This window comes from Zootoca vivipara, chromosome 4 (assembly GCF_963506605.1).
Source record: "Zootoca vivipara chromosome 4, rZooViv1.1, whole genome shotgun sequence".
Classification (NCBI taxonomy): Eukaryota; Metazoa; Chordata; class Lepidosauria; order Squamata; family Lacertidae; genus Zootoca; species Zootoca vivipara.
This window is the reverse complement of record NC_083279.1, coordinates 52,673,699-52,682,253: the sequence shown is the minus strand read 5'-3', so window position 1 is coordinate 52,682,253 and position 8,555 is coordinate 52,673,699. Positions and strand designations below refer to the sequence as shown.

The following is an 8,555-nucleotide window of genomic DNA, read 5'->3' as shown; positions in this document are numbered from 1 at the left end:
GGGATGCACTCGGTGGGTCACCCTTGAAAATTCATAGGTATAGTAGTCCATGCAGAAGCAACATTGAGCTATGAAGCTTCCATAGAAATTGGACTTGCCTTCCTTGGAGGTTTTTAACCAAAAGTTGGATGGCCATATGTCATGTGTGATCTAGTGATTCCAGCATTGCAGGGGGTTGAGCTAGATCAGGGGTGGTCACCTCCCAAGAGATTGGGTCAAAGTTGTTGAGTTTTTTTCAGGGAGGAGGTAAAATGTTGAGCTTTTTTTTAGGGGTGCCACAGTTGTTCAGCTTCTTTGGGGGGGGGCAATGATCTACCAGTGATCTACAGCAGACATCCAGTGATCTACAGCAGACATCCAGTGATCTACCGGTAGATCACGATGTCCTGTTGGACATGCCTGATATCCTCAGGTTCCCTGCCAACTCTGCAATTCTTTGAAATTCTCAAAACAGGGAAGAAGAGTCTGTCTTTATTCTTTATTAATTTATTATACATTGACAAAGCAGTTGTATATTTAAGATATGCCAGCTGAGGGGCTATAGGATGTGGCAAATTCTACGCTGATAGAATGCAAGACCTGCTACTCTGAGGTAAGGATGTTGGAGAATTCTGAAGACAACAGAAATGGCAGTGGAAATTCCCCTATTTGCACCATATTCAAAACAGAAATCAATGCAGTGAATACAATTGGTATTTGCTCTTGTTGTTGCTTTCAGTCTGCAAATGATATGTAATTTAGTATGTTATCTCTCCATTTGCATTGTGTTTACGTTGAAATGTAGGTGGTACAACAACATAATGGCAAGCAACGTAATTAACTACATATTTTACATAAGCTACATATTTTCCCCATAGCAGTCAGCGAGACAGTGGCTGGATCTCTAGACGCATCAACTACCCAGTAAGTGTTTCGGTTTAAATGTTGTAAATTTAAACAGAGAAAACGGGTAGAGACAACGGGACTCCACTTCGCCATCTGGTGGCAAAATGTTATATCGCATATACAACACATAAAAATTGAAATATTCCTTCAGTAGCACCTTAAAGACCAACTCTTTAAGGTGCTACTGAAGGGATATTTTTATTTTGCTTCGACTCATACCAACACTGCTACCTACCTGTACATATAAATTGCTTTTTCTTTACCAGTCTAGCTGAGTCCAATGTTGTTTTTGACAGAAGGTGAATGGCAGTGAATTGGAAACAATGCTGCATATGACAGATACAGGGAGGAATGGAAAACGATGCCTTCTTGAACATCTACTCCCATGATTGATATAATAGTGGAATACCTCAGATATGTGTAAATGGAAGGTGCTGGGGCCACTGTTCTGCTGGGGGAGATATGCCAATGGAATGGCTGAAACAGATTTAAGTTGTGAGTGGGAAAGAGAAAGGGATGTTCACAGGGGAAGATCAGACTTAGGCCATAGCCTATTCTCGTCTATGACCAGTGACCACGCTCCCATGGATGGTGGATTTTCACACACCAGGCCCACAACCAGTGCAGTGAATTTCCCTCCCACTTACTTCACTAGTGGTGGTGGGCAAGGAGTAAAAATAAATAAATAACCACCGTCATGGCAACGACTGCCCTTCACATGTTGCCACTTTGATATAACAGACCACCTGAAAGCACTGTTCCTATTCGTGAGACTAAGCTGTATTGAAGGGGCTGTGGTTTGAATTGTGCTTAGGGTCTATTTGCATCCATTAGTTATTCTGCACAGGGCCTGCGCATGTACTGCTTGCATGCGTGTTGGCTCTCTTCATGCAATCAAGGTCCCTGCAAAACTCAGGATTTCAGACAGTGTGGAGAACAACTATGTGCACTGTACATGTGTAAACTCTGCATAAAATGTGTGTGAAGTTTGGGGTGGAGCCTATTGCCCTGATTCCACGTGGCTTCAAGACTTGTGGGAAGAGAATGGAATCTGGCTTGGACAGATAGCAGTGCCCTCTTCCAATCTGTTTAGTTCAGCTCTCTGCTATTGTAGTGATTTCAGTCACATTTTAATGCTGTAAAAAGACAATATTCAACAGTATTCCCTCAGCTTGTAGCACCCTTCTACTTCCCCCTGTTTTGGCTTCCTGAACCCCCTTGTATTGCAATTTAGGAATAGTCTGGTTTGTCAGCAAACATTTCAATAATAATAAAAAAGTGTCCTCTATTGTTATGTTTTCAGGATGAAAATTATAGATTTATAAAGCATAACAGCACAGTCATTGTGAAACTGATGTTTTGTTTTGTTCAGCAATATCTTCTTTCTGAACCTTTAAGGTGAACCCATTTTGCTGTGTCATTCTAAAGAAGCAAGTCCTTACTCGTGCTGTTTGTCTTATCAGTGCGAAACCACAAAGTATCATAATAACCCAAGCTAAAAGGGTAGCAAAAATGTGTTAATATGTTCTAATGTGGCTTAGAATTTTTTTTACTATTTATCTCATTCTCAACCTGTGTTTTAATGAATTCAGTAAGTGTGCAAGGCTTGACAGTGTTTCCTTCCACCTGTCAAGTTGCTGGTCCCAATAAGATAGTTGGCAAACTGACCCTGGGAGCAAACCTGAGAGTTGCATGGAGTCACATGGGCACCTTAAACACTCAGATTACGTTCAAGGAATGTCCCTGTGCTCACTTTGGATCTCAGAAAATACTGTACAAAAGAGGGTGCTTTCTTTCAATTAAGGTGAGGTCATGCATACTGAATCGAAGCCATCACTGACAAGGCTGAATTAGAGGTGTTGCCTGGATTAAATGTGGCAATGGGTATGGAAGATTGTTAGGCCTGCACATAGATGACTCGTTGGTCACATGTTCATTATTACAGGGGGATTCCCATTCACACCAGCCACTCTGGGAAGGATGTCTGGTAAGAACCAGTGGGGCTTCCCTACTTGACTTGGGCTGCCTCTGATGTCTTACACTCATGCTGAGCTCTTTATTCAGAATGAACTCAGAGTTCCGGTTAAACTGACCTTTTTAATTATTAATCTTTGGATAGTAGTTCCAGCATCTCTTCTACTTATGGGCTGGATTTTGTGGCACTGCAGCATGTGAGCTCCCTCCACTGGCAGTTTATTTTTAATTGAATATGGAATGTGGAGTTACTCCTTTTTCTTTCTTTGAAGAACCCGAGATTCTTGCCGTTTTATCCTCACAAAGTCCCTGTGAGGTATATTGAACTGAAAGTGTGTGATTAGCCCATCATCACCTATTGGGCATTATTATTAATTTTAATTTCATTAATATATTAATTTCATTAATTAGTCACCTTTTACCAAAAAAAAAGTCCCAAAGCAACTTTACAAAAGTAAATGACTAAGGATCTGAATCCAGGTCTTCTACCCGTGAGTGCATGCTGTCTTTCTTCCTGCCTTTGCTAACAAATCATACTATGAAATAAAAAAAGGAAGCTGACATATACACAATCAATTTCTACCTGACAATACTGTATTTGTCAGCAGCAAAATAATAGGTAGCCTGTTGACAATATTGGACTGGTCAATTGCCTGATGTGCCAAGCTTATTGTTGATATAATTTGAGAGGTGAGATACTAGGAAGGCCAGTGGAAGTGGCCCCATTTTTTTTAAAAGGAAGAACGGAAATCATTCCAAATATTTAGGGGCTTGATGAATTAATCAGAGTAAACGCTGAACCAGCAGTTGTTTTGCATGTGAAAGGTCTGGAATAGTATGAATTATAGCATAATCAATGGTCACCACCATCAATGGACAAATACACAGTTGAATAATGATTATTATTTCTCCAAATTAAATTGATCATATTTGCTTCCCACCTAGTTTTATTGCAGTGCATTTCTGCCATGCAGTATAAACTGAAGAATTCACATAATAGGAATCTGAAGGAAGAGAGAAGAGATGGCTTGGACCTTGTTTTGTTTTAAACTAAGTTTAATGAATGAAAGATATTGAGAAGACCAGATGCAAGCAAGGGCGGGATGCTATGCCTGTAAAAATGGTGCAGAAGAGAGAGAATGTCAGTAGGTTCAGCTTTTATTATGTCTCCAACACTTTGACATACGTAATAAGGAACATTGAAAAAAATACCTTTGTTTCTTTAAAGAAATAATATCAGTTAAAAAAATAAATATGGAAAGCAATTGGCCAACATATAATGAATTATTAGAAAAGGTAGATGGGAATTTAAAATTAAAAGATTATAATGAAATTAGAAAATACTGCAATGTGTGGTTACAATATTTTGAAATTAATGAAAGATTTAAAAAAGATAAGATAATTGGCTTCGAAAAAGAGATGTCTAAATTTGGTAAAATAATATTGGAAGGGGGAAATAAATTTATAAAAAATTTGTATGAATTGATTCTGGAATGGGAAACCAAAGATGAATTAACAAAAGATGTAATGGTCAAATGGGCACAAGATGTGAGTAAACCAATAATGTATGAAAATTGGGAAAAATTATGGACAAGGGATATCAAAATGATAACTAGTTATGATTTAAAGGAAAATATCTACAAAATGCAATTTAGGTGGTATCTAACCCCGGTGCGCCTGGCAAAGATATACAAGGGAAATGATAAGTCTTGCTGGAGATGCAAGGAAGAAACTGGAACATTTATACATGTCTGGTGGTGGTGTAAAAAAATAAGAAATTTTTGGGATGAAATATATAAGGAGTTAAAAAAGATAACCAAAACATCATTCAAGAAAGATCCGGAAATATTTCTTTTGAGTATGTTAAGTGACGAAATTAAGGCTAAAAACAGATGCGTGGTAATGTATAGCACCATAGCCGCCAGAGTCCTAATCGCACAAAATTGGAAAAGTGATAAAATTCCAAACATAAAAGATTGGCTATTGAAAGTAGTGGGATATAAGAATTTGGCTATTAAAAATGGGATTTCCAAAGGATTGGGTAGAGAAAAAGCGGGCAAGAACTGGGAATCCTTCGAGTTTTATATGAAAAATAAGGTTGAATAAGCGAATCTTGTGGCAGAGGTAGGAAAGGCAAGGAAATCAGAGAGAAGGGAAAAAAAATCAAATCGAGTATGCACCAGAAGAAAGAAAGATAATCAACATATAGGAATGACTGGAAGTCATCAGGGGGAGAGGGCAGGGGGAGGGCAGTTAGTGGTTAGCCTTTTAACATTAATGGTCAAAATGAATTAGATTAAAATTTGGGAAAATAAGGGGCCAAGTATGGATGACCCTCGGAAAGAATGATTTGTCTATTCTTATTTGATCCTATTATAAGCTTTTATGTTCTGTTTGACGATTAAGGTTTTTTTATGTCAGTTTTTCTATTTTTGTTATGTTATAATTATGATTTAGAGATATTATAATATTATTATATATTATAATATTATTCTGTTTAAGTTACTGTTTTTGTTAAGTTTTGTCTTTTTCTGTTTTCTTAACTTCTTTTTCTCTATGTTAATGTTATATGTGTAAATAATTATTATTAATAAAGTGTATTTTTAAACAAAAAAAGAAAAAAAAAGAAAAAATACCTTTGCATCTGGCACCACTATTTTGGAACAAGGAACACATAAGTTTCTATTTGGAACACAGCAACATAAGCAAAAATGTGAGATAAAATAATTCCCTGTAAACTACGTTATAGGCAATGAACAATATGTGACCTGTACAGTAGCTATTTTTATTAGGTACAGATAAAGCTTATTTCTATTGGTGTGGGCCAATCAAAACATGAATTTTATATTCTTTATCCTTCGGCCTTTACTTCAGTTGATCATAGTAACTGCCATCTAGCAAATGTTAGGCTTCTGATGAATTAGAATATTTGTGGAGTACATACTGATAAATGTTCGTATAAATAGCTATAAATTGCCACAGAAAAAGTAGCTGTTGCACAGCTCCTTCCTTCTCAAAGGCTTTGAACAAAGCTGCCAGAAGAGGTCCATCAATCAATCCACTTTCAAACTATTAAGGAGAAAATACATTTCAGTTATGAAATGACTGAATGGCATTGTTTTGTTGCTCTGTGAGAGAGCAAATAGCAGTATAATTAAAGTGTTTTCCTCTTCTTTTTTATCATTATAAGGTCTTACATTTGAAGATGAAAGGCAGAATAGACAAATCTGGGTAAATCAGTGGTCTTCAATCATTCGGACCTGGACCTTTAAACAAAATATGCATCACGGACCCACTACTTATTCTCATTATTTTATCGCATATTGCTCGCACAAAGACTGAGCTGCTGCTGCTGCTACCCATCAGCTGAGGAATTCAAAGTACTCTTGTCACTTTAACAATAATAGCTTTCCCCAAAGAATTATGGGAACCATAGTTTAAGGGTGCTGGGAAGGAACTGTAGCTCTATTAAGGGCAGCAAATGGTTAGCTATTAAGGGCAGCAAATGGTTAGCTATTTACTTTAATACTGTACTGTATTTACAGTATTAGGTGCCAGGGACGGGGGAAGAAACATTCGCGGCATTTTTCCGCCTCGGGTGCCGAACTACCGGTAACTCGACCAGCTTTGGGTACTACTATAGAAGGCAACATTTGCCGCTCCGCCTCAGGCGGCGAAATGCCTCGATGCCGCCCTTCTCCTTCTCCCCACACGAGCGCAGGCAGAGAGAGAGAGAGAGACCAACTTCCGCTCCCTCGCGTTCAGCGGTGCGGAGGGGGCCTCGCTCGGAACGTCAACGGACGCCTTCACAGGAAAGGAGCGCATGCGCAGCTGAGGGAGTAGGCGGGGACACCGAGGCGGGGGTCAGAGGAGGGAGCTGAGGGAAAAGGGCGAGCGTCAGCTGGTACCAGCGCCCAATCGGCGAAGAGCTCGTGGAGGCAGCTGTGATGTTGTCACCTGACTGTGGTCGGGCAGCGCAGCGCCTGGAGAAGCCGCGGCGGAGTTGGCCCCGAGGCAGGTGGTCGAAGTGGCTCAGGCTCGCTTGAGGGAGCTGCGGCTGAGGCGGGTGAGTAAGATGGCCGGCGGCGCTGGGGCGGAGGTATAAACCCTCGCGCGGGCGGGCAGGCGGAGCGGGGCTCGTGGGCGGCGCGCGGCGGGTTGCGGGGACAGCGCGGCAGGGAGGGCGAGAGCGCAGGCGCACAATCCGCGAGAGGCTCCCCAGAGTCTGCATGTTTTCCTCCGCGTCCGGGAGGGGGGTGGGAGCAGGACGAGGACGAGGCTCGGCTGCCCTTTCGAGCCGAGGCGGAGAAGTGGCTCGAGGGGCGGATGCCGGAGTCGTGGAGGCGGCGGTGTCCGGGCCACAGGCATAGAAGCGCATTCGTCGGGCTCTTGATGCCTCGCGGGTCTAAGTGGCTCCGCCAGTGTTCCTCCCGCCCCCGTGTAAGCTCTTCGGGGCAGAGACCCATCCCTCCTGCTCCTTCGATCTTGTGGTTATAGAGTCCGATTGCCGGACCTGGGGGGGGGGGGCGGTTCGTGTGCCTTTTCTCCCCTGAGCCGGACTGACAGTAAGACCCGCTGGCCACAGAGAGAGTCACAAGGAGCTGGGTTGGTTTTCTGTGGACGAACCACCGCAGGCTACTGCAGTCTACAGCTAAACTCTCTGACTAAGAATAAGGTTCGTTTGGGCATAGTTGGACGTGGTTTTATTATGTCTTCCGTTTGTATCACGTCGGAATAACTCGCGTTGCCTGGGCCTATGGAATGCAACCTTTTAAGCCTACTTGACAGCTTCGTTTGAACGCCTGCTTTCTCCTGCTACATTCCATCTCAAGACTTTGTGCCCAGTGTGCTCGCATGGCTTTCTTGCCAGCCACGCTTGGTCTACTATAAGACCTGAAATGCTTTGCCTGTGTTTTGTGGTATTGTGATTGGCCTAATAGCGATTTTAGAATTCTGTGGGTGGTGAACAGTAGTTTCAAAAGCCACAACTTTTTAAAAGTGCAAGCAGCAAACAAATGATTACGAATAGAAAAATAAAAGTAATCTAAACCACTGGCAGCATTGAGTGAATGTGCTTAAAATGCAGCTTGAAGGATGCAACCCTGAAGTTCACTTTATCGCTTACTCTGAATCCAGTGTGCAGTGTTCTCCCACTGCCAGTTTTTGAAGAAGTATCTACATTGATCCATTATTTTCTTGAGAAACAGTTCTGTCTTTCTGCTGAAAAACACAGATGAGTTTTTCTTCAAACCGGCTAAAATCCAACTGGGTTGGGATAGAATCATAGAATAATAGAATCAAAGAATTGGAGAGCTGGAAGGGATAAGTGGTAATGTGAACATTTAAGACAACCATCACACATGCACGGATGAGCGCACATGTGCAGATGACAGCTTCATGAACATGAGTTTTTGGGAGGTGGGTTGCATGGCCTGGAAGCCAAAAAGGTCATGCATGTCATGTGAAGACATCCTTACCCCTTCTCTGTGTTGTGAGCAACACTATGCACATGTGGCTTGAAACACAGCAGGGGGAAATTATTTCACTGTGTTTAAGCTGCTAATATGAACATACCCTTAATGATAAGTCATTATAGAAACTGTGTCCAAGTAAACATGTGCAGGATCAGCTGATCCCATATCTTCTGTGGACAGGATCATGAGGTTAGTTTGAAACATTGAGTGTTCCTCTTAGGG

At 41.5% G+C, this 8,555-nt stretch overlaps 1 protein-coding gene across 1 annotated transcript in view; it reads left to right on the top strand.

The window, feature by feature from the left end:
* Nucleotides 1-5,466: 5,466 nt before the first annotated feature.
* BACH1 (BTB domain and CNC homolog 1) overlaps nucleotides 5,467-8,555 on the top strand; it is a 31,416-nt gene continuing 28,327 nt past the window's right edge. Inside the window, exon 1 of the mRNA XM_060273622.1 lies at nucleotides 5,467-6,925. The gene's annotated coding sequence lies outside the window, so the exon portion shown is untranslated. The remainder of the gene's footprint in view (nucleotides 6,926-8,555) is intronic.